Source organism: Carcharodon carcharias, chromosome 20 (assembly GCF_017639515.1).
Source record: "Carcharodon carcharias isolate sCarCar2 chromosome 20, sCarCar2.pri, whole genome shotgun sequence".
Lineage (NCBI taxonomy): Eukaryota > Metazoa > Chordata > Chondrichthyes > Lamniformes > Lamnidae > Carcharodon > Carcharodon carcharias.
Genome location: NC_054486.1, coordinates 59,742,257 through 59,769,120, shown reverse-complemented (window position 1 = coordinate 59,769,120; position 26,864 = coordinate 59,742,257). Strand labels below are relative to the sequence as shown.

The following is a 26,864-nucleotide window of genomic DNA, read 5'->3' as shown; positions in this document are numbered from 1 at the left end:
CTTCCCGTCCCTGAGGACCGAGAAGTTCTGGAACCTGCGCTGTGCAGCCCTGCTGCCGCGGATGTTGAGGCTGGCTATAGTCGTCTTCATTGTCAAAGGTACATCAAATCTTCACCTTAAGTCATTAAAAAGAAGAAGAGGACTTTTTAGTCCTTCCTCTCCTTCAGGAGCCCAGCGAGAAACGTTTGGACCCTCCGCCGCGCGTTCCTATCCAACTCAGGAGACTTGAGAGCCTCGCGAGTGGACCAGAACACCAGCGGAAAAGAATGCCACCGGTCCAAGGCCAACTGAACCCTGTCTCGGCGACCGCGATGACTCGCCAAAAAGTCCCGGAGTTCCCTTGGGGGGATGAGGGGGGAGTCAGTGGAGGGCACCAGGGGATCCACCGCCTCGCTTGAGAGCGACTCAGCGTAATCTCCAGCGCTCACCACGGACACCCTGTCCTCCTCCAGGTCGTCGCCTCCAGCTTCCGATCCCTCCCCCGCATTGAGTACGGGGGCTGATTCGGAGCTGCCAGCTGGCCCCACCTGTACCTCGATCCCACCCCCAGGATCAAGGCCAGAGGGGTCCTCTCTGGTCTCCTCTAAACGTTTTGGGTCAGAGGGCAGCGGCAGTTCTGATGCCCGCTCTCCTCCCGGCACCGGGTCGTCCGGGGAGCTCAGGACAAGCTCCTGACCCAAAACTAGGACGCCCGGTGCTAAGGTTTGGGAGGGAGCGGGAAGGCCTTCCTTCTCACCGCCACCCAATGACCCGTTGACATTTTTTAAATTTTGAAAGTTACAGTCCCCCGATGAGCCAGAAGGTACCTCGGGGGTATCGAGGGTCTCTGAGTCGGGCACCACCTCAAGGGAGGTGCCTTCAGTGACCCCCGAGGGGCCCTGTTCAGGGGACTGCAGCAGGTTGACAGGGGTAACAGTGGTGGGAGTCGGTGCAGGGGTTTTGAGTTCCCCCAGAGGACAGGGTGAGATTTTACTTGGCGGAGACGCCACCACCTCTTCATCGGGGGAAGGGACACACCCAACTTCTTCAGTTTGGGCATCACCCACCTCCTCCTCCGAAGCGTGACGTCTCTTCCGGGTCAGGCTGGGGGCTAGGGAGACCTCCATTTCCGAGGCCCCCTCCTCCTTGTCCAGCCCTCCCGGACACTCCACCCTCTGGGTTTTGGGTGTTAGATACCCCGGCTCGGGGTCCCGCGTCTTTTCCCCGCCGGCCCCGGGAGCACGCACAGAAACGACGCCGGGCCCAGCACTCAGCGCCTTAGCACCCACAGGCCCGGGAGCACACGCGGACACGACGCCGGGGCCGGATGTTGTCTTTTCCCCCGAGCCGGTGCTTGCAGGTGTTTGGGGGTTTTGGGGCGTTTCAGGGGCCGCCTCCAGGTTGCGGGTCTTCCTCTGCGCCTTCTTACGGCGTGGGGGCTCTCCCCCCGCCTCACCGGCAGCCGAGATGGCAGTGGCCGCCGGCGTCGCTTCCCCTTGCGGGGAGGGAGATGGAGTGGTGGCGGGGGGAGGAGGGGCGGTGCCAGCCGTGGCCGCTTGGGTGGGGCTCGTAGCCTTGGAGGCGGGGCAGTTCTTCCTCACGTGCCCCGCCTCCTTACAAGCATGGCACCGCACGCCCTCCACGGTCCAGAAGACCCGATAGGCGGTCCCCTCAAAATTGATAACGAAGGCCCCCTCCAGGCACTCCTCCTGGGCCAAGCGGACAAATACCTGGCGCCGGAAGGAGTACACATGGCGGAGGGCCGAGTCTTTGAGGCCGAGCGGGATTGGTGCAACCCCCGACCTGACCTCCCCCAATTTATTAAGGTGGGGGAGGAGGAGCTCACTGGATAGAAAAGGCGGGATGTTCGAAATAATAATTCTCTGGGCGGTGGCCTCAAGGGGGTCCACCGCCAGAAAAGTCCCGCCCACAGTGAGTCCTTTTTGCAGGGCGAGGTGCACCGCCCGCTCGGACCTCAAGAAGAATATGGCCTTCCCATACATTTTAGAGGCCGCGACAATGGCTGAGGGGCCGACGACCCCAGCCATAGCCTTTACACAGGCCTCTATTGTCATTTCAGGGTGAGCATAGCTCTTTACCCCAAGGGCCCTGGTCAGGAGGCGGAAAGGTGACAGGGCAGCGGGAGCAGCTGGAGCCGCAGAAGCAACCACCCCCGCATAAGTTTTCTTTTTTTGAGGCCCTGCCACCGGTGACAAAACCGCCTCCACATTAGCCCTCGAGGGCCCGGCCACAGGTGATGGTGAATTGGCCTTAGGGCCAGAGCCACGCCCACCCCGGGAAGGATTGGCCATTTTGTTTTTTTCTTTTTTTTTAGAAATATAGGGAGGAAAGGGGGTGGGGGAGAGTGGTAGAAACAACCTCCCCTCTTTTAGGCAGGAGAGGAGAGGAGGGAGAGGAGTAAAAGACAGGGAGGCACAGGAGGGAAAGAGGTAAATGTCCTGGTGGGTGTCCTCGATGGTGGATGGACGGTGGGTGGGGGCCTGATGTTCTTCAGGCAGGGGGAGGCGATGTCTTCACCAGCTATTGCTGGCCTTACTGGGAAAAGGGCTGGGTTGGGGGGAGGGGTGGCAGAAAGATGGTTTCAGCACACACACACACCCTCCCTCTCTTCCTTCCCCAACTCCTCTGGCAGTCTTCTTGCCTCCCCCTACAAAAACACAGTTCTTAATTGCCCCCACCTTAAACAAAAATACACAGTTCAGACACCCACCTAGGATGTTGTTTTTTAACTCAGTCCTGGCCTCCTGGCCTTCCTGTCCTGTATCAACAGTAGCAACTGTTCTCTTCTCTCCCTCTCTCTCCTTTGGCAGCACTGGAGGAGCAGCAGCAGAAGCAGCAGCAGCACACAGCAGAAGCAACAACCCCAAAGGCAACAGCAGAAACAGTTGAAACACTGAGGAGCAGCAACACCAACACCACACACCTTCTCTCCTCAGTATCAGGAAACCAACTGAATCCACAATTGCCTCCACGAGATCGTTAAGAAGATGAACTCTTGATACTCTTTTTGAGTAAACCTGTTTCCATCTGTTTCAGATGAAGTTACATTGTTTCATAGTTTGCCATTGTGAGATTTGAACTCTTGATACTCTTTTTTTGAGTAAACCTGTTTCCATCTGTTTCAGATGAAGTTATATTGTTTCATAGTTTGCCATTGTGAGATTTGAACTCTTGATCTTGGGGTTACAAACCCAGTACCATAACCACTTGGCTATTTAGGCCAAGCCAAATGAAATTCGCAAACATTTCTATACAGCAAGGGTGGTAGAAGAGCTCTTAGACATATATTCATGGTAATAGTCAGAGGAAGCTCTTTTGTAACCCATACATATTGCATTTGTTTGTTATCTTTTACATTGTTTCATAGTTTGTCATTATGAGATTTGAACTCTTGATCTTGGGGTTACAAACCCAGTACCATAACCACTTGGCTATTTAGGCCAAGCACTATTTGAAGATGTAACTCTTTCGAGTACAAACCCATTTCCATCTGAAGTTACATTGTTTCATAGTTTGCCATTGTGAGATTTGAACTCTTGATAATCTTTTAAATGAAAACCAAATCAACAAAATTGGGATAAATCAGGCACAGCCCCTAATTCAGGTCAGCTGTAAAACCAAGAACAAAGTTTAAAGGAAACTTACAAACTTTAAATCAAAATGTGATTAAAGGGGTCATAAAAAAAAAAAATTACATTGTTTCATAATTTGCCATGGTGAGATTTGAACTCTTGATCTTGGGGTTACAAACCCAGTACCATAACCACTTGGCTATTTAGGCCAAGCACAAGCATAAAGTAACTCTTTCGAGTACAAACACGTTTCCATCTGTTTCAGATGAAGTTACATTGTTTGCCATTGTGAGATTTGAACTCTTGATACTCTTTCGAGTACAAACCTGTTTCCATCTGTTTCAGATGAAGTTACATGTTTCATAGTTTGCCATTGTGAGATTTGAACTCTTGATCTTGGGGTTACAAACCCAGTACCATAACCACTTGGCTATTTAGGCCAAGCATTAAATGGAAGGTGTGTTAAGATGTAACTCTTTTGAGTACAAACCTGTTTCCATCTGTTTCAAATGAAGTTACATTGTTTCATAGTTTGCTATTATGAGATTTGAACTCTTGATCTTGGGGTTACAAACCCAGTATCATAACCACTTGGCTATTTAGGCCAAGCTCTATAAGATTTGAACTCTTGATACTCTTTTGAGTAAACCTGTTTCCATCTGTTTCAGATGAAGTTACATTGTTTCATAGTTTGCCATTGTGAGATTTGAACTCTTGATACTCTTTTTTGAGTAAACCTGTTTCCATCTGTTTCAGATGAAGTTACATTGTTTCATAGTTTGCCATTGTGAGATTTGAACTCTTGATACTCTTTCAAGTACAAACCTGTTTCCATCTGTTTCAGATGAAGTCACATTGTTCCATAGTTTGCCATTGTGAGATTTGAACTCTTGATACTCTTTTTGAGTAAATCCGTTTCCATCTGTTTCAGATGAAGTTACATTGTTTCATAGTTTGCCATTGTGAGATTTGAACTCTTGATCTTGGGGTTACAAACCCAGTACCATAACCACTTGGCTATTTAGGCTAAGCACAAGCATAAAGTAAGGTGATGTGATTATTAGAAGCCAATTATCTCAGCCCTAATTCATTGCCCTGTGGAACTCCCTCAGCTGTGTCCTAATAACCATCTATAGCTGTTTCATCAATGACCTTTCATGTAGTGTTCAACATAAGAGTACTGATCAATAAGCAGGTGGTAATCAGGTTTCCTCACCCATATTTGACCTGATGCCATGAGAGTTCATGGAGGTCTGGAGTCAAGGGCCATGTCCCCCTAACTATGCCATTGCACTGAACAAGCCTATTCTGATCCAGTATTTTCTTATTCATGAAGATCACAAACACTAACATTGCCTTTCCTTCAGACTCAGTTATTCCAATATCCTCCTGGCCAGCCTCCCATAATCTATAGAAGTCAGCTGCATAACTATCACTCCATGTCCTTGATCCACACTGGGTGCCAGTCCCCAAAAGCTCCAAATTAACATTTTTTCACAGTCACTTCCCTCCTAACTTTATCCTCCTCTAGCTCCAGGACCTTCCTTCTTCTGAACCCCACCAAACTCTGTTCCCATGACTAACCACTTGCTGATACCTCTTTACCAAGCATTGGTGTTCATTCTATCAGCTGCTTCATTAATGACCTTCTTTCCATCATAAGATCAGAAGTGGGGCTGTTTGTCAATTGCATAATGTTCAGCACCATTTGCGATCACTCAGATGTCCAAATGCAGCAAGACCTGGACAATATCCATGCTTGGGCTGACTAGTGGCAAGTAACATTCCAGCCACAGAAGTGCCAGGCAATGGCCACCTCCAGCAAGAGAATCTAACCATTTCCCCGTGACTTTCAATGGCATTATCACAATCTCCCACTATCAATATCTGGGGGGTTACCACTGACCAGAAAATGAAATGGACTAGCTACATAAATACTGTGGCTACAAGAGCAGTTTGGAGGCTAGGAATCCTACACCAAGTAACTCACCTGACTCCCCAAAGCCTGTCCACCATCGACAAGGCACAAGTTAGGAGTATGATGGAATACTCTCCACTTGCCTAGATGAGTGCAGCTCCAACAACAGTCAAGAAGCTTGACACCATCCAGAACAACACCATCCCACTTGATGGGCACCGCATCCACAAACATTCATTCCCTCCACCACTGACACAGTGGCATCTACCATCTACAAGATGCACTGCAGCGACTCACCAAAGCTCCTTAGGCAATACCTTCCAAACCCACAGTGCTAACATCTCAAAGGACAAGGGCAGCAGACACATGGGAATACCGCCACCTGGAAGTTCCCCTCCAAGCTACTCACCATCCTGACTTGGAAATATATCATTCCTTCATTGTCACTAGGCCAAAAACCTGGAACTCCCTCCCAAACTGCACTGTGGGTATACCTACACCACATGGACTGCAGTGGTTCAAAACACAGCGCACTGCCACCCTCAAGGGCAATAAATGCTGGCCTAGCTAATGTTACCCACATCCTATGAATGAATAAAAAGAGACTCTAAGGAACTCCTGCAGTGATGTCCTGAATTGAGATGATTGACCTCCAAAAACCTCAACTATCTATCTTTGTGCTAGGAATGACTCCAACCAGCAGAGATTCCCCTCCCCCCACCCCCGATTCCCATTGACTCCAGTTTTGCTAGGGCTCCTTGATGCCACACTCAAGTCAAATACTGCCTTGGTGTCTAGGGCAGTCATTCTCGCCTCACCTCTGGAGTTCAGCTCTTTTGTCCATGTTTGAACCAAGGCTGTAATGTGGTCAGGAGCTATGTTGTACTGGCGGAACCCAAACAGAGCATGTGAGCAGGTTATTGTTAAGCAGGTGCCGCTTGATAGCACTGTTGATGACCCCTCCCATCACTTTACTGATGACATAGATCTTTAGGATTCTAAACTTGTGGTGGGTTATGTGGGATTTTCCCCAAAACTCCAACCAATTGGGAATGTGGGTTTGCATGCTGCTACCTTAACACAAAACTAAGATCAATAACATTGGTGAGAGAATTGAAATGCTATGTATTATTTGCATTGGCAAAAAATTTGTTTCCGGTATGTCAAGTTACTTTTTAATTTGGTATAAAATATACTGTGCATTTGATGTAGAACCCTAAAGTAGTTTAAATCCAGTTACAAACTTATTTGTATGGGATGTTTGTTACAATAAAGTATACATATCTCTCAAGGGGTGCTACTGAGCAACAAATTAAGACAAAGAAGGGTCTGCCAGACAATCATTGACTGCTGCCAAAAAAATCTCAAAACACAAACTTAAATCCTCTGGCCCTTTAAAGGAAGGATCCTGACTTGATGGTCTTAGTTGGAAAGTAGTTATTATAATGTCTACAACTGAAATGTTCTAATGTTTTTCCAATTTAAACTTGGCCCTTTTCAAAATAAAGGCATTTGGCAAAAAAAAAGTTTAGGGTCACTTTCTGATGACAAGACTGATTAAACAGTTGGAACTGAAAACTAGTATTCAAAGGGAAGAATGGAAACACCACCACCTGCAAGTTCCTCTCCAAGCCACACACCATCCTGACTTGGAAATATAAAGGCTGTTCCTTGACCGTCACCGGGTCAGAAAAACTGGAACGCCCTTCCTAACAGCTATGTATGTGGGTGTACCTACACCACATGGACTGCAACAGTTCAAGGTGACAGCTCCCCGTCATCTTAGGGATGGACAACAAATGCCAGCCTGACCAGCAATGCTTCTATGAACAAATTATACTTTAAAAAAACATGGCGCAAACTTTTAAGTGTGAACTTTTCCTGATCTTCAGAGACAAAAGTAGTGGAAGGGTATTTGTAGCTTGTCTAGAAGTCATTTAAAGGTAATTGAAGAAATTAAGTAGACCAGGTCTAGCAACAATGAAGCCAATTGTAAATTATATGATGTATCCTGTTTAGTTGCATTCACCAAAACTGTTTTCCGAATGGAAATATGAAAATTTGCCTGCTTAACAAGTATTAATTGTCTAAGTGCTTTTTATTGCAATTGTTCTTTGATTACTTGTGTAACAGTATTGTAGTAATATAAGCTTTACTGAGTAAACTTACAGAGAGGGAGGCTTCAGGTGAAGGACCATAAGACCCTAAGATGTAGGAGCAGAAGTAGGCCATATGGCCCATCGAGTCTGCTCCGTCATTCAATGAGATCATGGCTGATCTGATAATCCTCAACTCCACTTTCCTACCCTTTACCCATAACCTGCGGTTCCCTTACTGATTAAAAATATGTCTATCTGAACATTTAAAAATCCAAACAGAAGATCAAGGAAATGAGCAATATAGCAATGTGGGTAAAGACAAGCAGAGTTGGACAGGAAGGGACAGAGAGTTGAACATAAATTATACATCAGCGAATAAGGACACTGCAGGGAATAGAAAAAAAATAAAATTAAAGGTTCTTATCGGAATGCATGGGACATCTGCAGAAAGATAGATGAACTAGTGGTACAAAGAGGTAAACGGTTTAGATTTAATCACCATTACAGCGACATGATTGTAAGGTGACCAGGATTGGGAAATAAGTATTCCAGTGTGAGAATGGATTTTTTAAAAAATATTTTCTGGGAATATCATGTTGTTCTGTAAAGAAAGCTAGGTGTCCGTGTGTGTAATTTAATTAAGCTGGGCAATAGATTGATAGGAGTCAGGTTGTCTGGTGAGCTTAAAACATGAAACAATAGAGATGTTAAGTTTGAGGTACAAGTACATTGGTTAGATCTAATATTTGCGTTTTTAAGATAAGTGGATAGTTTGTTTGAATATCAAAGGGTGACCAGAAACATGTTTTCATCTTGCAAGAGTTCCAGAGGTAAACAGTAGTGGGGATGTTATATTTTATTGACCTGAAAGCAAAGGCAAGATAGAGATATAAAAGATTTTATATTTTGGAAGAATGAATTTCAAAGAGGTGCGAGAACAATGAAACTGGAGAATTTTTATTGGTTGTTTGGGGGTGGGGGGGATGGTATTTTAGAATTACTGTAGAAAGCTTAGCAAGAAAGTTGCGAGGAGAACATAGAGGCTACAATGAGATATAGACAGATTAAGTGAGTAAGAAACAAGATGGCTGATGGAGTATAATGTGGTAAAGTATGAAGTTATTTGCTTTGGTTGTAAGACTAGAAGAACAGAATATTTTTTAAAATAAAGGTGTGAAACCTGTAAATGTTGGTGTTCAAAGAGACTTGGGTGTGCTCATACAAGGAGTGCAGAAAGTTAGCAGGTATAGCAAGCAATTAGGAAGGCAAATGGCATGTTGATCTTAAGATAAAAGCAAAAAACTGCGGATGCTGGAAATCCAAAACAAAAACAGCTAGAAAAACTCAGCAGGTCTGGCAGCTTCTGCAGAGAGGAGCACAGTTAACGTTTCAAGTCCGAATGACCCTTCAACAGAACTAAGTAAAAATAGAAGAGAGGTGAGATATAAGCTGGTTTAAGGGGGGGTGGAACAGGTTGAGTTGGATAGAGGGCCAGTAATAGGTGGAGGCAAAGAAGAGATTGCCATAGATGTCACTGACAAAAGGACAAAGAGGTGTTGAAGGTGGTGATATTATCTAAGGAATGTGCTAATTAAGGGTAGAAAGCAGGACAAGCAAGGTACAGATAGCCCGGTGGGGTGAAGGAATGGAAAAAGGCTAAAAGGTAGAGATACAACAATGGATGGAAATACATTTAAAAATAATGGAAATAGGTGGGAAAAGAAAAATCTATATAAATTATTGGGGAAAAAAGGGGGGTGGGGGAGAGAATCGGAAAGGGGGTGGGGATGGAGGAGAGAGTTCATGATGTAAAATTGTTGAATTCAATATTCAGACCGGAAGGCTGTAAGTGCCTAGTCGGAAGATGAGGTGCTGTTCCTCCAGTTTGCGTTGAGCTTCACTGGAACAATGCAGCAGGCCAAGGATGGACATGAGTGGGCATGTTGATCTTTACTGCATGGGGATTGTAGTACAGGAATAAAGTAGTCTTGCTACAAGTGTACAGGACTTTGGTGAGACGACATCTGGAATACTGTGTGCTGTTTTGGTCTCCATATTCAAGGAAGGATATACTTGCATTGGAGGTTCACGAAATTGGTCCCTAGGATGAGGGGGTTGTCATATGTAGAGAGGCTGAGTAAATTGAGCCTATATTTTCTGGAGTTTAGAAGAATTAGAGGTCACCTTATTGAAACTTAAGATTCTGAGGGGGCTTGACAAGGTAGATACTGAGAGCATGTTTCTTCTTGTGGGGAAATCTAGAACTAAGAGGCACAGTTTGAAAATAAGGGGGTTTCCCCATTTAAGATACAGGAGGGGAGGAATTTCTTCTGAGGGTCGTTAGTGTTTGGAATTCTCTTCCACTGATAGTAGTGGAAGCTGGGTCATTGCACATATACAAGGCTGAGTTAAACAGATTTTTGACTTGACAAAAGAGTAATAGGGGAAAACAGTCTGGAAAGTGCAGTTAAGGCCACAATCAGATCAGCCATGGTTTCATTGAATGGAAGAGCAGACTCGAGAGACCAAATAGCCTACTCCTGCTCCTATTTCTCATGTCCTTATAATTGAGCTGATCAGACTTTTTTTTTAAACTTAGTGCCCATCTTTTGCCCCTCTCTGCAGCAGTTTGCTCAACTCTCGTTTCCTTTCACCATCTAGTTTTTCACCATCAATTGTCATACAGGTGAAAAGCTGTAGCAGGTGGTTAAGGATCTGTGGACCTCCTCCTGCTAGATCGAGTCCAGCAGGGTTCTAGAGGAAGCGCATATAGAAGTAGTACCATGATGCAAGTTGCAGCACAACTAGCTCTTAGGAAGTTGATGAGATGAAAGAAAATATGTAATGCAGAATGCCAGATATTTAGTCTCAGCAAGAATGATCAGACATAGTATTTAATTTTTATTTTAATTATATTTTGATTAAATTACAACTATTTGAATCTAGAAATGGTTTAATGTTGGCTACTAAGTGACTTACCTATAAGCTAATTGGAGCTAGTAGTAGGTTAATTCATTGGTCACAAAAACGGTAGGATTAGTTATGACTAGCTTTTTACCGCCCCCCCCCCTCCAAATGAGTGAGGATGTGACAGAATAAATTTGAACTCAGCAGTGAGAGATCAGCAGAATGCTAAAAGCCAGGAGTATGTTATGTTTAGCCTGAGCAGGAGAGCAGTCTTGCTGAGGTGCAGTTGGCTTAAATTATACTTAAGGGTTAACTCACTTAGGATGCTTAGGCAGGGATGAAGCTGGTTATATATACACACACTATCTGCATAGTGAGAGATCCTGCACACTTCCCACCTCCAGGATGACAAGAATTGTTTGCCACTGACGTTGAAGACAGTTGATATGCCATCATATGTGCGGGTTTGAAGGATTCTTAGAATCCACATTTGAGGAGAATGTCACATTACAGCTAGTGCGAAATTGAGAGGAAGAGAAGTGGATGACCATCCACTGACAAGAGGTTTGATTGGAAGTAATAATGAAGCCTTCAGCCACCAAATCACCAAGAGTATTGAATGAACAACGAGTACTGAAATTTAAAGTTTTGTGACAATTACGACAACTGACAAGGATAACTAAGAGTGCAGCCACAGCATGGTGAAAGAGTGGGTACCAAAGGGGAGAAATGTCACAGGGGTTGGAGAGGTTCTTTCATAGCTATGCTAGTGTCATAAATAATGCACTCAGTGCCAATTCAAACAGGAGTATCTTAAAGTGGCAGCTCATAGGAAGAAACAGAACTGGAAGCATCAGAATTACACCAATTTAACAGTAGAACCAGAATGCAGATAATTTCAAAATTGCTCCCAGTGTCATGTGGCAGTCTGGAAAAAATGTAGCTAGAGAGACAAAGGAGGGAAGGGCTCGGATGGATTCAGTCTGAGACAATTATGTGGTGCTGTTTACATATGTCCCAAGGAACTTTACAGCCATACAAGTATTTCAAACAAAAAAGTGTAGTCACTATTGTAATGTAGGGAAAGCAACAGCCATTTGCACATGGCAAGCTCCCTCAAAACAGCAATGTGATAATCACCATGTAATCTATTTTTAGTAATGTTGGCTAGGGGATCAGGAAAATTCCCCACTTGTACTTCAGAATAATATCATGGGATGTTTTACATCCACCTGAGAGAAAAGAAAAAGGTAATCTATAATCACGCTTGCATTTAATGTGCATTTCTTAACATTACATAAGAACAGAAGTAGGCCATTATTGGCTGTGTTACACATGCCATGACTGGGAAAGGTACTGTTTAATGCATATTGTTCCTTACACTGTTATCAACTTGATTGGATTTTTACCCTATCTTCAATCTACTTTAAGGATCAAAAATGCCAGATTACAAAATTTCTTTGCCCAAATTAGTGTGTGTAGAGATCTGAGGCTTGTGGGGTTGAAGGAAGTTACAGAGCCACAAGTGTGGCAAGTGAATGGGGGGGGGGCTTTAAAACAAAGATGTTTCACACTATGAGCCAATGTTGGTCAGTGAGCACACTATATTTGTGAGGGGAGAGAGAAGTGGCAAACAAAGATAAGAGAATGAAACAGTCTTTAATACCAAGTGTGCTGATTCTTAACCCCACCCACCAGTCAAGTTCAGAACAAGCAAAAGATTTGTTCGCCCTTGCTTACAAACTGATTAGACCCACTGCCTATAGCCAATGTTCCCTCCAAGATGTGCGCGAGCATGGTAGCACAGTAATCTGAAATGTACTGGGCACTGAAAAAACAGACTAAACACAACTTTAAGATAAAAGCAAAATACTGCGGATGCTAGAAATCTGAAATAAAAACAAAAATACCTGGAAAAACTCAGCAGGTCTGACAGCATCTGCGGAGAGGAACACAGTTAACGTTTCGAGTCCGATAACTCTTCATCAGAACTTTGTCAGTTTGTTGGGAAAAATTTTCAGCTTGTCAGTCACTACTTTAGAATGTAAACTGTCCAATGACAAAAAAGTAGTACCATTGAGTTTATAGCAAAACTAATACAAAGACAAATTAGAAGGAATTAGCTACAACCCTAAAAACAGCATCCTTCAAAGGCCAGAGACAAAACAGCCTCAGAAACCTACAATTGATAGTATCACAAAGATGCTTCAAGAGGTTTGAACATCATGAGTGCACCTGATTAGTCCATATGTTATTCATTAATTTCAACCCATATTATGAGCTGTGTTTAGTGGCATGGGTCACTAAGTAACAACTCAGAGCAGAACCGTTGCTGATTTTAGCTTTCAAGTCACTGCTGAATATTTTAATATCCCCTAAAGCCACCTGGCTGAGACTGACTACTAACCAAGGATTAAATCCAAAGCTTATCCATATGGTTCAATTTTTCAACTTCAATTCACTAACCCAACAAATCATGAAGTAGAAACAGAAAATGCTGGAAAAACTCAGCAGGTCTGGCAGCATCTGTGGAGTAAAAAAGAGTTAATGTTCGAAGTCCAATATGACCCTCCTTTGGAAAAGAGTCATATTGAACTCGAAACGTTGATTTGAAATGTTAACAGTTTCTGCACGTTTCCCACCCATGCAAAATTGCATTGCCTGTGAGGTCAAAGCCAGCGATCTCCAAGGCAGCTACCTACATCAAAGATAGCGCAGATCTTCACAGAGTCCTCCCAAGCCAGCACAAAGTAGCACAGAGAACTGAAAGTTGAGGACACCTTTTGGCAGGTCTGTCCTAATTGGCATTGCAGCCTAGAGGTGGGCATGGCCCGATGCAGTGTTGACAATATTAGCAGCAGTGGAGGAGAGTTGATACAGCAATGTGGTTACTTGGATCGGTTTTGATGATCAGGCCTCCATTTTAGCAGCGGTAAAGGGATTCAAATTGCACTTTCACAGAAGCTGCACTTAGTTCAAGACGTGTTTTACCCAGAAGCCAGCAGCCCTGCCAGTAGAAAATATCCATCTTCCAGTTGAGGGATGGGTGCATAAATGGTACATTGCTAGTAAGGTAACTGGAACAGCTTAACAGAACTTTGTCATACAATAGGTTGAGATGCACAAATCCCTGAGAAAAACAGCAACCCCAAGATTCCTATGTTCGGAAGAGCCAAAGTTGAGATTTGCACCTCTGCAAGAATTTCCATTGTGACCGATTTACCCAGGATTCTCCTAAAGCACCAAACCACAGGATAACCAACTCAAATAAAATAAGGAACATTTCGACTGGGGGTCCAGGAGGAAGGTGGTGGGGTGGGTGCTGATCACCATAAGATTTGCGGTGGTAGCGAGCATGACTGTAGGGGTGGGGGGGCAGGGGGTTTCTGGTTCACCATAATAGCAGGGAGCACCATAATTTGCAGGTGCCAGAAGCTCCTCAGTGGTCAGACCACTATGACGCCAAGCGGAAGACATCCAAGAGATGAACCTGTAGCAAGAGCTTCAACCATTGGCAAGATACCGCAAGACAACATGACACAGGTGCTGCAACCAACAGCCAGTACAACCATTAGCCAGATGATGCTGGGACTGAGAAGCAGCTATCAACTGACCGCAGCACACTTCAGTAAGGCAAGGAAGCAAACCAGTAAGAAATCTGTTGCACAGAAAGCTAAACTGCAAGGTAAGCCTATTGACAAGTCACACTCACAATAGTTAGAGACTTTTTCCATCCCAACGTGCATCATGGTAAAACACACATAGGAAGAAAAACAGAATGAGCACTATAGATGAGCTACAAGTTTGTTCCCCCCATAAGGAACGGAATAAGCCAATGACCACTGATCCCACCAGAGCTGAGAAGGAGCGGTTCAACTCAAATAACAAAAAATAATTAAGATCAACCAAAAGCCAGAAAGACCACACAAAGCAACCTCTTATTCAACAAGGTTTACCCAGTAGAGTCTACCACTCCAACTGTTGGGAAGACAAGATCTGGAAGATCTTCAGGCAGTCTGGAGACTGCTGAACCTTGGTCTCTTGCCGAACAAGAATCTATCTACCTCTTCCTTAAAACATTCAGTGACCCTGCCTCCACTGCCTTCTGAGGCAGAGTTCCAAACTCTCTCAGTCCTCAGAAAAAAATTCTCATCTGTCCAATAAGGCTGACCCCTAATTTTAAAACAGTAACCCCTTGCTCTGAACTCACCCTCAAGAGGAAACATCCTTTCCATGTCCACCTTGTCAAGATCATTCAGAATTTTATATACTTCAGTCATCACCCCTCACTCCTAAAAACTCCAGTGAAAACAAGCCCAGCCTGTCCTACCTATCTTCATAAGGCAACCTGCTCATTCCAGGTATCAATTTAGTAAACCTCCTCTGAACCGCTTCCAATGCATTTTTTATTCAATGACTAGATCAGCATTTATTGCCCATTCCTAACTGCCCTTGAGAAAGTGGTGGTGAGCTGCCTTCTTTCACCACTGCAGTCTATGTGGTGTAGGTACACCCACAGTGCTGGTAGGGAGAGTGTTCCAGGATTTTGACCAGTAAGTAAAGGAATGAAATATATTTCCAAGTCAGGATGGTGAGTGGCTTGGAGGGGAACTTCTAGATGGTGGTGTTCCCATGTGTCTCCCATCCTTGTCCTTTGAGATGGTAGTGGTTACAGATTTGGTAGGTGCTGTCTAAGGAGCCTTGGCAAGTTCCTCCAGTGCATCTTGTAGATGGTATACATTGCTGCCACTGTGCGTCAGTGGTGGAGGAAATGAATATTTATGGATTGGGATGCTGATTATGCAGACTTTGTCCTGCATGGTGTCTCGAGTGTCATGGGAGCTGCGCTCATCCAGGCAAGTGGAGAGTATTCCAACACATTCCTGACTTGTGCCTTGGAGATCGTGGCCAGGCTTTGGGGAATCAGGTGAGTTACCTGCTGCAGGATTCCTAGCCTTTGACCTCATGTATCCATAGTATTCATACAGCTGGTCAATGATAACTTCCAGGACATTGATAGTGGGGGATTCAGCAATGGTAATGCCATTGATTGTCAAAGGGCGATGTTTTGATTCTCTCTTATTGGAGATGGTCATTGCCTAGCACTTGTGTGGCACGAATGTTACTTGCCATTTTTCAACCCAAGCCTGAATATTGCCCAGGTCTTGCTGCAATTGGACATGGACTGCTTTAGTATCTGCGGAGTTGCAAACGGTGAACATTGCAGAATCACCAGCAAACATTTCTACTTCTGACCTGATGATGGAAGGAATGTTATTGGATGAAGCAGCTACAGATGTCTGGGCCTAGGTCACTGCCCTGAGGAACTCCTGCAGTGATGTTCTGGAACACAGATGGTTGAACTCCAACCATCTTTCTTTGTACTAGGTATGGCTCCAACCAGCAGAGAGTTTCCCCCTGATTCCCATCAACTCAAGTTTTTCTCAATGCCACAATCTGTCAAATGCTGCCTTGATGTCAAGGGCAGTCATTCTCACCTCACCACTGGAACTCAGCTCTTTTGTGCATGTTTGAACCAAGGGCTTAAAGAGGTTAGGAGCTGAGTGACCCTGGCAGAGCTCAAACTGAGCATGAGTAAGCAGGTTATTGCTAAGCAAGTGCCACTTGATAGCACTGTTGATGACCCCTTCCATCACATTTGAGATATTTGAGAGTAGACTGACTGGACAGTAATTGGTTGGATTTGTCCTGTCTTGTGTGTACAGGACATACCTAGGCAATTTTCCACATTGCCGAGTCGATGCCAATGCTGTAGCTGTACTGGAACAGCTCAGCTTGGGGCATGGCAACTTCTGGATGTCATGAAGATATTATGATGTTATTGGAAATTATTTTAAAGTGGGCTTGTAGTAGTGTGTGCATCTTAATTGGATTGAAGCCAGCTAGTCTGGGTGCTTTGATGTATAGTAGTTTTGAGATGTTAAACAGTAAGGTAGAGGGTGCACTCGCATTTTGTTGAATATACCATTCGAAGATTGGGGGTAAAATCTTGCACCAAGCTAGGAGATACCAAACAATATGTTTATATTACTAATAAAGTTGGTACTATGAAACGGGTTTTACTGTTAGAAGAGGTGGAGTTCAAAGGGCCTGGCAATACAATGATAATTTGCATTCAAAGGGAAGGCAAGGTATATACAGAAGAGTTGTGTGTGTGTCAGTGAAAAGGCATGTAAGATCTAAGCCGCCTGTGAGCCTACAACAGCACAAAGGAACCAAATTGAAAGGAACCTCGTTTTGAATTCATAAGATAAAACATGCTTTGCCTAGTGTCTGTTTATGTCTATGGCCCATTACAAAGCCTAGGAGCAGCTCTGTTACTGCTATAGCTGGATCTGCAACCTACAACTAGATCATGGATTGCTCTTAAAAGTGAACAGAAAACTAAGTACAGTTCACAACATTTATGTCATAGGCTCATTCCAGGAAACTACAGTTATTTGGTCATTCAGCCAATTTGCTGTGCAATTCTCCATCAGGAAAGTCATTTATGCCTCCTTCTCCAGGGCAGTTTATTGTGATTTGGCTGTACTCCCATGCTGATGGTCGAAGTTTTCAGAATTGCTGGATTCTCAGGACAATTAATTGTGCCCATATTGCACTGTGCCCCAAATGTAGCCACTCCCATCCCCAGTAATATGAAGTACAAAGGCTACCATTCCATTCCCACTGTTGCATGTGAATGCACAGCAAAAACAACTTGTTTTTATGTAGCATCTTTAATGTTCTCAAACATTCCATGATAACTCTTATCATTTCCTCTTCATTCTTAAAGGCACCTTGTTCTCCTACACCCACCCCCACCTTACCCAGGCAAATTACTACAGGGAAGAGTATACATGCTCTACAACAATGTAGAAATTCTCACAATTAAAAAAAGTGGATGATAAATAGATTTTGATTCTTGAATCTTTAATTCTTGGGACCTTTGTATTGACGTTAAAGATAATAAAAATTAAAATGGATGTTTACTTATTAAAAATGAAGCTCGTGTATGATGATCAGAATATTAGGGGATTATTGCCTCTTTATTAAAAGAATTTATTACTTCCACGGATTCCAGGTACCCAGCAGGATTTTTAAGTTGCTGAACACGTGTCCTTCAAACAAAATTCCAGATTCAGACTGCAGAACTTCACAAAACATATTGAAGCTATCTCTAGATTCAAATGCTTACCAGGCCCTTAGTGCAATTCTCAGTGGATTTTTCATGACCATGGAATGCTTAAGTGTAGCAGACACATTGGTTAAATTAGATGAAAGCCACTTCAACTGATTCCATCAGAAAACTGCCATTTCGAAATGAGGTCTACAAACAAAAGAGAAACCCATGTAAGCATGACCAAATGCCATATTTTATTTCACAAACACAAATTTTACCATTTTCTGAGATTGTGGGTGGGGGGAAGAAAAGGGAAAAAGGAACACATCAAATCGGTGTTCTCACTCATGGCAGGATGCAAGTTGAGACATCACTTTTCACCTTCTGCCCTCCAAGCGAGGCTTCAGCGAGCAGAGTGGAGCTGTCGAGAGCAGGGCTTCCGCGAGCAGAGCGGGGCTGTCGCGAGCAGGGCTTAAGTTTAAGGAAATTGTCTTTTAATTAACAAAAAGTATGGCAAGGGAGCTCAGTCCCATGTGTTGTATGGCCTGCAGCATGTGGGAATTCTTAGATACTTCTTGCAGTCTGCATGACCAGCTTGAGCAATGGGTTTCAGAGCTTGAGTGTCAGTTGCAGTGCATAAGGGTTACGTGGATAGCACATTTTTAGATGCGGCCACTCCACAGCTTAAGGAAGTGCAGTCAGAGGAGTGACCACCAGCAAGAAAAAGGGAGGGAGGCAGGCAGGTAGTCAGGAAACTCCAGTGTATCTCACTCAAGAACAGTTTTTCTGTGTTGGAAAACGGTGAGGGTGAAGGTTCCTCTGGAGAGTGCAGCCAGAGCCAAATTCATGGCATTATGGGTGGCTCAGCCTTTTTTTATTCATTTGTGGGATGTGGGCGTCGCTGGCTAGGTCAGCATTTATTGTGCATCCCTATCTGCCCTTGTTCAATGGGCATTTTTAAGAGTTATCCACATTGCTGTGGGTCTGGAGTCACATGTAGGCCAGACCAGGTAAGGACAGCAGATTTCCTTCTCTAAAGGGCATTCGTGAACCAGATGGGCTTTTTTTTTTGACAATCAACAATGGTTTAGATTTTTAATTCCAGATATTTATTGAATTCAAATTCCACTATCTGCCATGGTGGGATTCGAACCCCGGTCCCCAAAGCATTAACCTGGGTCTCTGGATTACCAGTCCTGTGACAATACCACTATGCCACTGCCTCCCCAAGCTGTACAAGGCGGGGAGGAGTAAGAGTGCAAGAGCAATAGTGGTAGGAGACTCAATAGTGAATGGTGCAGACAGGCACTTCTGCGGCTGTAGTTGTGACTCCAGGATGGTGCATTGCCTCCCTGGTGCCAGGGTCAAGGATGTCACAGAACAGCTGCAGGCATTCTTAAGGGTTAAGGAAAACAAACAATCAGAGGTTATGGTTCACATTGGTACCAACGACATAGGTAGAGAAAGAAGGTTGAGGTTGTGCAATAAGAATTTAGGGAGCTAGGTAGTAGATTAAAAAGCAGGACCTCAAAGGTTGCAATCTCTGGATTACTTCCTATGCCACATGCTAGTGAGTATAGGAATAGGAGGATGGAGATGTGAATGCATGGCTGAAGAGATGGAGTAGGAGGGAGGGCTTTAGTTTCCTGGATCACTGGGTCTGTTTCCGGCGAAGGTAAGGCCTGAACAAGTCGGACAGGTTGCACCTGAACTGGAATGGGACCAACGTCCTTGCAGGGAGGTTTGCTAGTGCTTGGGGGGGGGACTAATTTGGCAGGGGATGGTTTACATAGTAGAGGTACAGAAGGGGGTGATGCACAGTGACATATAGAAGAGAAACCAAGTCAGTCTGGAAGGCAAAGCATATACAGACCTGTTAAGGCACAAGGGAACAATGCAAGGCTGTATTGCATCTATTTTAAACACAAGAAACCTCACAGGAAAGGCAGATGAATTGAGGGTGTTGATTAACACATGGTAATATGATACTGTTGCTATCACAGAGACATGGTTAAGGGAAGGGCAGGACTGACAGCTTAATATTCCAGGGTATAGAAGCTTCAGGCGTGATGGGTGGGTGGTCATGTGTAAAAGAGGAGGTGGCATTGCACTATTGATCAAGGACTGCAATAAGGAGGGATGGCATCTTAGAAGGTCCTTCAAATGAGGGCCATATGGGTAGAACTTAAAAACAAAAAAGGGACAAACACTTTGCTGGGAGTATACTGTAGGCCTCCAAACAGTCAGGGAAGTGTTGAGGAGCAGATATGTCGGCAAATCTCAGAGAAGTTAAAAATAATAGGGTAATAATAGTAGGGGATTTCAACTTCCCCAATATTAATTGGGATAGTCTTAGTATGAATGGTTTAGAGGGGATGGAATTGTTAAAGTGCATCCAGGAGAGCTTTTTGAGCCAGCACGTAGAGAGTCCTACTAGAGATGGGGCAGTACTGGACCTAATTTTAGGGAAAAAAGCCAGGCAAGTGGTAGAAGTGTCATTTCAGGGATAGTGATCATAACTAAGATTTAACAGTGTTATGGAAAAGGACAAAGGTGGACTGGAAATAAAGGTCCTGAATTGGGGGAAGGCCAATTTTAATATGATAAGACAGGATCTGGCCAAAGTGGACTGGGAGCAGCTACTTGTAGGAAAGTGTACATCAGACCAGTGGGAGTCATTCAAAAAGGAAACAGTGAGAGTAAGGTAACATGTTGACCCTGAGATGATGAAGGGTAGGACCAACAAGTCCAGGGAGCTCTGGATGTCAAGGGATATAGAGAATTGAGTAAGGAAAAAAAAGAGGAGCCTTATGGCAGATACAGAGGGCTGAAAACAGCAGAAGCCCTACAGGAGTATAGAAAGTATAACGGTGGTTTGGGGGCGGGAACTTAAAAAGTAATTAGGAGAGCTAAGAGGGGGCATGAAAAAACACTGGTGGGAAAGATAAAAGAAAATCCCAAGGCATTTTATAAGTATATTAAGGGCAAGAGGGAATGAGTAGGGCCCAAAGTGACAATCTGTGCCTGGAGCTGGAGGATGTAAGTGAGGTTTTAAATGATTACTTTTCATCTGTGTTCACCATGGAGAAGGACGATGTCAGTGTGGAAATCAGGAAGAGGGGGGCTATGATTTTCTTAAACAAATTAGCAAAGGAGGAGGTATTAGCGATTTTAGCAGGCTTAAAAGTGGATAAATCCACAGGCTCAGATGAGATGTATCCCAGGTTGCTATGTGAGGCAAGGAAGGAGATTGCAGGGGCTCTGGCACTAATTTTCAAATCCTTTCTGGCCACAGGAGGCATGCCAGAGGACAGCGAATGTGGTATCTTTATTCAAGGGTAGTAGGGATAAACCAGGTAATTACAGGCCAGTGAGTCTAGCATCAGTGGTAGGGAAACTATTGGAAAAAAATTCTGAGGGACAGGATTAATCTCCACTTGGAGAGGCAGAGATTAATTAGGGTTAGTCAGCATGGCTTTGTCAGGGGGAGATCATGTCTAACAAATTTGATTGAATTTTGAGAGGTGGTGACTAGTTGCATAGGTGAGGGTAGTGCAGTTCATACAGTCTACATGGACTTTGGTAAGGCTTTTGACAAGGTCTCGCATGGGAGAATGGTCAAGAAGGTAAGAGCCCATGGGATCCAGGGCAATTTGGCAAATTGGATCTAAAATTGGCTTAGTGGCAAGAGGCAGAGGGTGATGGTCCAAGGTTGTTTTTGTGATTGGAAGCCTGTGAAGAGTAGTGTACCGCAAGGGTCAATGATGGGTCGCTTGCTGTTTGCAGTGTACATTAGACATGAATATAGGAGGAATGATCAGTAAGTCTGCAGATGACATGAAAATTGGTGGTGTCGTAAATTGTGGGGAGGAAAGCCTTAGATTACAGGACCATATAAATGGACTGATAAGATGGGCAGGGCAGTTAGCGAATGGAATTTAATCATGAGAAGTGCGAGGTGATGTATTTTGGGAGGACTAACAGGGCAAGGGAATACACAATGAATGGTAGGACCCTAGGAAGTACAGAGGATCAGAGGAGCCTTGGTGTACGTGTCCATAGATCCCTGAAGGCAGCAGCAGAGATAGATAAGGTGGTTAAGAAAGCATATGCGGTACTTGCCTTTATTAGCCAATGCATATAAGAGCAGGGAAACTATGTTGGCGCTGTATAAAACACTAGTCAGGCCACACGTGGAGTAGAGTGTGCAGTTCTGGCTACCACACTTTAGGAAGGATGTGATTGCACTGGAGAGGGTGCAGAGGAGATTCACCAGGATGTTGCCTGGACTGGATAGGTTAGGGTTGTTTTCCTTAGAGTACAGAAGGCTGAGGGGGGGGGGGGGGTGGAGAAACCAGAGTGGTATACAAAATTATGAGGGGCATAGATAGGAAGAAACTTTGCCCCTCAGCAGAGGGTCAATAGCCAGGGGGCATAGATTTAAGGTAAGGGGCAGGAGGTTTGGAGGGGATTTGAGGAACAAATCTCACCCAAAGAGTGGTTGGTATCTGGAACACACTGCCTGAGGGGGGTTGTAGAGGCAGGAGCCCTCAACATTTTAGTATTTTGATGAGCACTTGAAACACCATAGCATTCAGGGCTACGGGCCAAGTGCTGGAAAATGGGATTAGAATAGATAGGTGCTTGATGGCCGGCACACACACACGAATGGGCCGAAGGGCCTGTTTCTCTGCTGTATAACTCTATGATCCCACCCCCACTCTCAGCTTGAAGGCTCCTGATGCAATTTCACATTCTACTTTATTCGCCCACATTTTTCAATGTTTCAATGAGACATTTTAAATTTTCTTTTAAAAACTTAAACTACAGAAAAGCAAAGCATTGCTCAGGCTACTTTTATTTATGTCAATTAAATGGTTTTGTGTGCTTCCTAATTTCATTACTAACATTGAGAGAATATATGTACACAATTAACCTAACCTCCTTCAGGATAACACCTTTCTCTCTCACTACTCCTCTGGCACCTTCATGTGCTTAGCTTCGTTTAATTCTCCTGTCCTTGCTTTAACATTGTTATTTACTGATGTCAAAGCTTTAAACCTTGGCCCCTCCTCCAATTTCACTTCCCTCCCTAAACATCCCCCCCCCAACCTCCCTCCCTGTCCCACCCATATTCACTGCCACATCCTTGAACCTGCCATCTCATAAGGTCTCACTGAGATGAGGCCATTTCTGGCCACTTCCTTGTATTCTTCACCACATTTCCAACCTCCTTCAGATCCCACTTTTCATCCTGCCCTAAAAACTCCGCTAAACCACTCTCACCAGTGCTTTCAAACAACAAACTGTCTAGCCTGTCTATCTACTCCCTACGATACTTCAATAGTTGTCAATCTGCTTAGCCATTCCCTTACCTTTACTTTGGCGTCCTTGTTTCCAGCAAAACTTTGCTTTGCTCCCAACCCAGTGACACAGGTATAACCCCCATCTTCATCCATTGATAGACCAAATGGGCTATTTCTACTCCTATTTAGGTCCCCTGAAGTTCAAGAGGTGCAGCTTTAAGAACATCTGTCCAGGATCATCGGAGAGAAGCTAACCCCTGCCGCTAACTTTTCTTCACCAGCTAGCCTAAAGCTCAAACAAAAATACCTGGAAAAACTCAGCAGATCTGGCAGCATCTGTGGAGAGGAACACAGTTAACGTTTTATCTCTACCTTTTAGCCTTTTTTGATTCCTTCACCCCACCCCCACTAGGGCTATCTGTACCTTGCTCGTCCTGCTTTCCACCCTTAATTAGCACATTCCTTAGAAAATATCACCACCTTCAACACCTCTTTGTCCTATGGTCTGTGACATCTTTTGGTTATCTCCACCTATCACTGGCCCTCTATCCAGCTCTTCTTGTCCCACCCCCCCACCCCCAAACCAGCTTATATTTCACCCCTTTTCTATTTTTCCTTAGTTCTGTTGAAGAGTCATGCGGATTCAAAATGTTAACTGTGCTCCTCTCCACAGATGCTGCCAGACCTGCTGAGTTTTTCCAGGTATTTTTGTTTTGGATTTCCAGCATCTGCAGTTTTTTGCTTTTTTCTTAGTGTTTAATTGACTGCCTACCTTGAAGAAGTTTTGCTCTTCTCTCTGTCAGGATTTTCATATCTCTCTTTTGCCTTGTTCACCTTCATTGCTTTCCATTTCTCTCCTGGTGTTTGACAAGATGTTTACTAATATTTCCTTCCTCAGTGACTGTCTCCGATCCGACTTACCCAACATGGATTTCAACTAAAGTTCCATCCCTTATGTTTCGAACCCACCCAGGATTACAGGTATCTCTAGGACATACAACGCTCCTCGGACTGCTGTTCTCATCGCATTCTGAGATCCACATTCAGTGCCGTGCGCCGCCATATGAACACACTCGACCTCTCCCTCCAGCAGCACCGCCGCACCCTTTTTCAAAGCTGCGCATGCCCCCAGTTTCATTTTATTCTTCGTCTTATACGAAGCCTCAACAAGAAACTTTGTCTCTTTCTTTCAGGTGCAAAGGAATGCAAAGCTCCAACAACTCATCGACACCAACACCCATCCAGGACCCTGCACCCCGCCTGTCCCTCTGTCCTCATCCTGTCTTCCAATCCCAGCCCCGGCCATGTATTCACCATACCCCCTGACCTTCCCCTCTCCGACGCTGAACGTTCAGTGCTCAGCAAAGGACTTAGTTTCGTACCCTTACGCCCTCATCTCAATGAATTTCGGGCTCGGCACGATGCTGAACTCTTCTTCCGCCACCTTCGTCTCCGTGCTCACTTCTTTGGGCAGGAGTCCTCTCCCCGTTCAATGAATCCTTTTACCCACCTCCAATATTCTCCCTCTGGATTCTTACCTTCTCTTGATCTTTGCATTGAGAACTGTCGGTGTGACATTAGTCGTCTCAATTTCTCTGTTCCTCTCACACATTCTAACCTGTCTCCCTCTGAACTTGCTGCGCTCTGGTCTCTCAGGTCCAACACTGACATTGTCATCAAACCTGCTGACAAGGGTGGTGCTGGTGTTGTCTGGCGCACTGATTTCTACCTTACAGAGGCTGAGCGTCAACTCGCAGACACTTACTCCTACCTCTCCCTGGACCATGACCCCACCACTGAACATCAAGCCATTGTTTCCAGGACTGTTACTGACCTCATCTCCTCTGGAGATCTTCCTTCCAAAGCTTCCAACCTAATGGTCTCCCAACCTCAGACAGCCCGCTTCTACCTCCTACCCAAAATCCACAAACAGGACTGTCCCGGCAATCCGATCGTGTCAGCCTGTTCCTGCCCCACGGAACTCATTTCTTGCTATCTTGACTCCATTCTCTCCCCTTGTCCAGTCCCTTCCCACCTACATCCATGATTCCTCTGACACCGTACATCATATCAACAATTTCCAGTTACCTGACCCCAACCGCCTCCTCTTCACCATGGACGGCCAATCCCTCTATACTTCCACCCCCCACCAGGATGGCCTGATGGCTCTCCGATTCTTCCTCAAACAGAGGCCCGAACAATCCCCATCCACCACTACTCTCCTCCGTCTGGCTGAACTTGTTCTCACACTGAACAATTTCTCCTTAAGCTCATCTCACTTCCTCCAAATGAAAGGTGTGGCTATGGTACCCACATGGGCCCCAGCTATGCCTGTCTCTTTATGGGGTATGTGGAACATTCCTTGTTCCAGTCCTACTCCCGCCCCCTCCTACAACTCTTTCTCCGGTGCATTGATGATTACTTCAGTGCTGCTTCATGCTCTTGTCAGGATCTGGAAAAATTTCTTAATTTTGCTTCCAATTTCCACCCCTCCATCATTTCTTCAAGGTCCATTTCTGACATTTCCCTTCCCTTCCTTGACCTCCCTGTCTCAATTTCTGGTGATAGACTGTCCACCAATATCCAGTACAAGCCTACCAACTCCCACAGCTACCTCGACTACAGCTCCTGCTTCCTGTAAGGACCCCATCCCATTCTCTCAATTCCTTCGCCTCCGTTGCATCTGTTCTGATGATGCCACTTTCAAAAACAGTTCCTCTGACATGTCCTCCTTCTTCCTTAACTGAGGTTTTTCACCCATGGTAGTTGACAGGGCCCTCAACCGTGTCCGGCTCATCTCCCGCGTATCCGCCCTCACACCTTCCTCTCTCTCCCAGAAACATGATAGGGTCCCCCTTGTCCTCACTTATCACCCCACCAGCCTCCGCATTCAAAGGATCATCCTCCGCCATTTCCGCCAACTCCAGCATGATGCCACCAACAAACACATCTTCCCTTCACACCCCCCGGCAGCATTCCGCAGGGATCGTTCCCTCCAGGACACCCTGGTCCACTCCTCCATCACCCCCTACACCTCAACCCCCTCCCACGGCACCTTCCCATGCATCCGCAGAAGGTGCAACACCTGCCCCTTTACTTCCCCTCTCCTCACCATCCAAGGGCCCAAACACTCCTTTCAAGTGAAGCAGCATTTCACTTGCACTTCTCTCAACTTAGCCTACTGCATTCGTTGCTCCCAATGCGGTTTTCCTCTACATTGGAGAAACCAAACACAGACTGGGTGACTGCTTTGCGGAACACCTTCAGTCTGTCCGCAAGCATTACCCAGACCTCCATGTCGCTTGCCATTTCAACACTCCACCCTGCTCTCATGCCCACATGTCTGTCCTTGGCTTGCTGCATTGTTCCAGTGAAGCTCAACGCAAACTGGAGGAACAGCACCTCATCTTCCAACTAGGCACTTTATAGCCTTCCGGACTGAATTTTGAGTTCAACAATTTTAGATTGTGAACTCTCTCCTCTATCCCCACCCCCTTACCGATTTTCCCCCTCCTTTTTGTTTTTTCCAATAACTTATATAGACTTTTCTTTTCCCACCTATTTCCATTATTTTTAAAATGTATTTCCATCCATTGTTTTATCTCTACCTTTTAGCCTTTTTCGATTCCTTCACCGCACCCCACCCCCACTAGGGCTATCTGTACCTTGCTTGTCCTGCTTTCTATCCTTAATTAGTACATTCCTTTAGATAATATCACCACTTTCAACACCTCTTTGTCCTTTTGTCTGTGACATCTTTGGTTATCTTCACCTATCACTGGCTCTCTATCCAGCTCTTCTTGTCTCACCCCACCCCCTTAAACCAGCTTATATTTCACCCCTTTTCCATTTTTCCTCAGTTCTGTTGAAGAGTCATTCGGACTTGAAATGTTAACTGTGCTCCTCTCCACAGATGCTGCCAGAGCTGAGTTTTTCCAG

General features: G+C 44.9%; 1 long non-coding RNA gene across 1 annotated transcript in view; it reads right to left on the bottom strand.

The window, feature by feature from the left end:
• The window catches only part of LOC121292426, a 64,435-nt gene that overhangs the window by 8,275 nt on the left and 29,296 nt on the right, over positions 1–26,864 (bottom strand). The window contains exon 2 of the long non-coding RNA XR_005946265.1: positions 17,695–17,826. This is a non-coding gene — a long non-coding RNA (uncharacterized LOC121292426). The remainder of the gene's footprint in view (positions 1–17,694; positions 17,827–26,864) is intronic.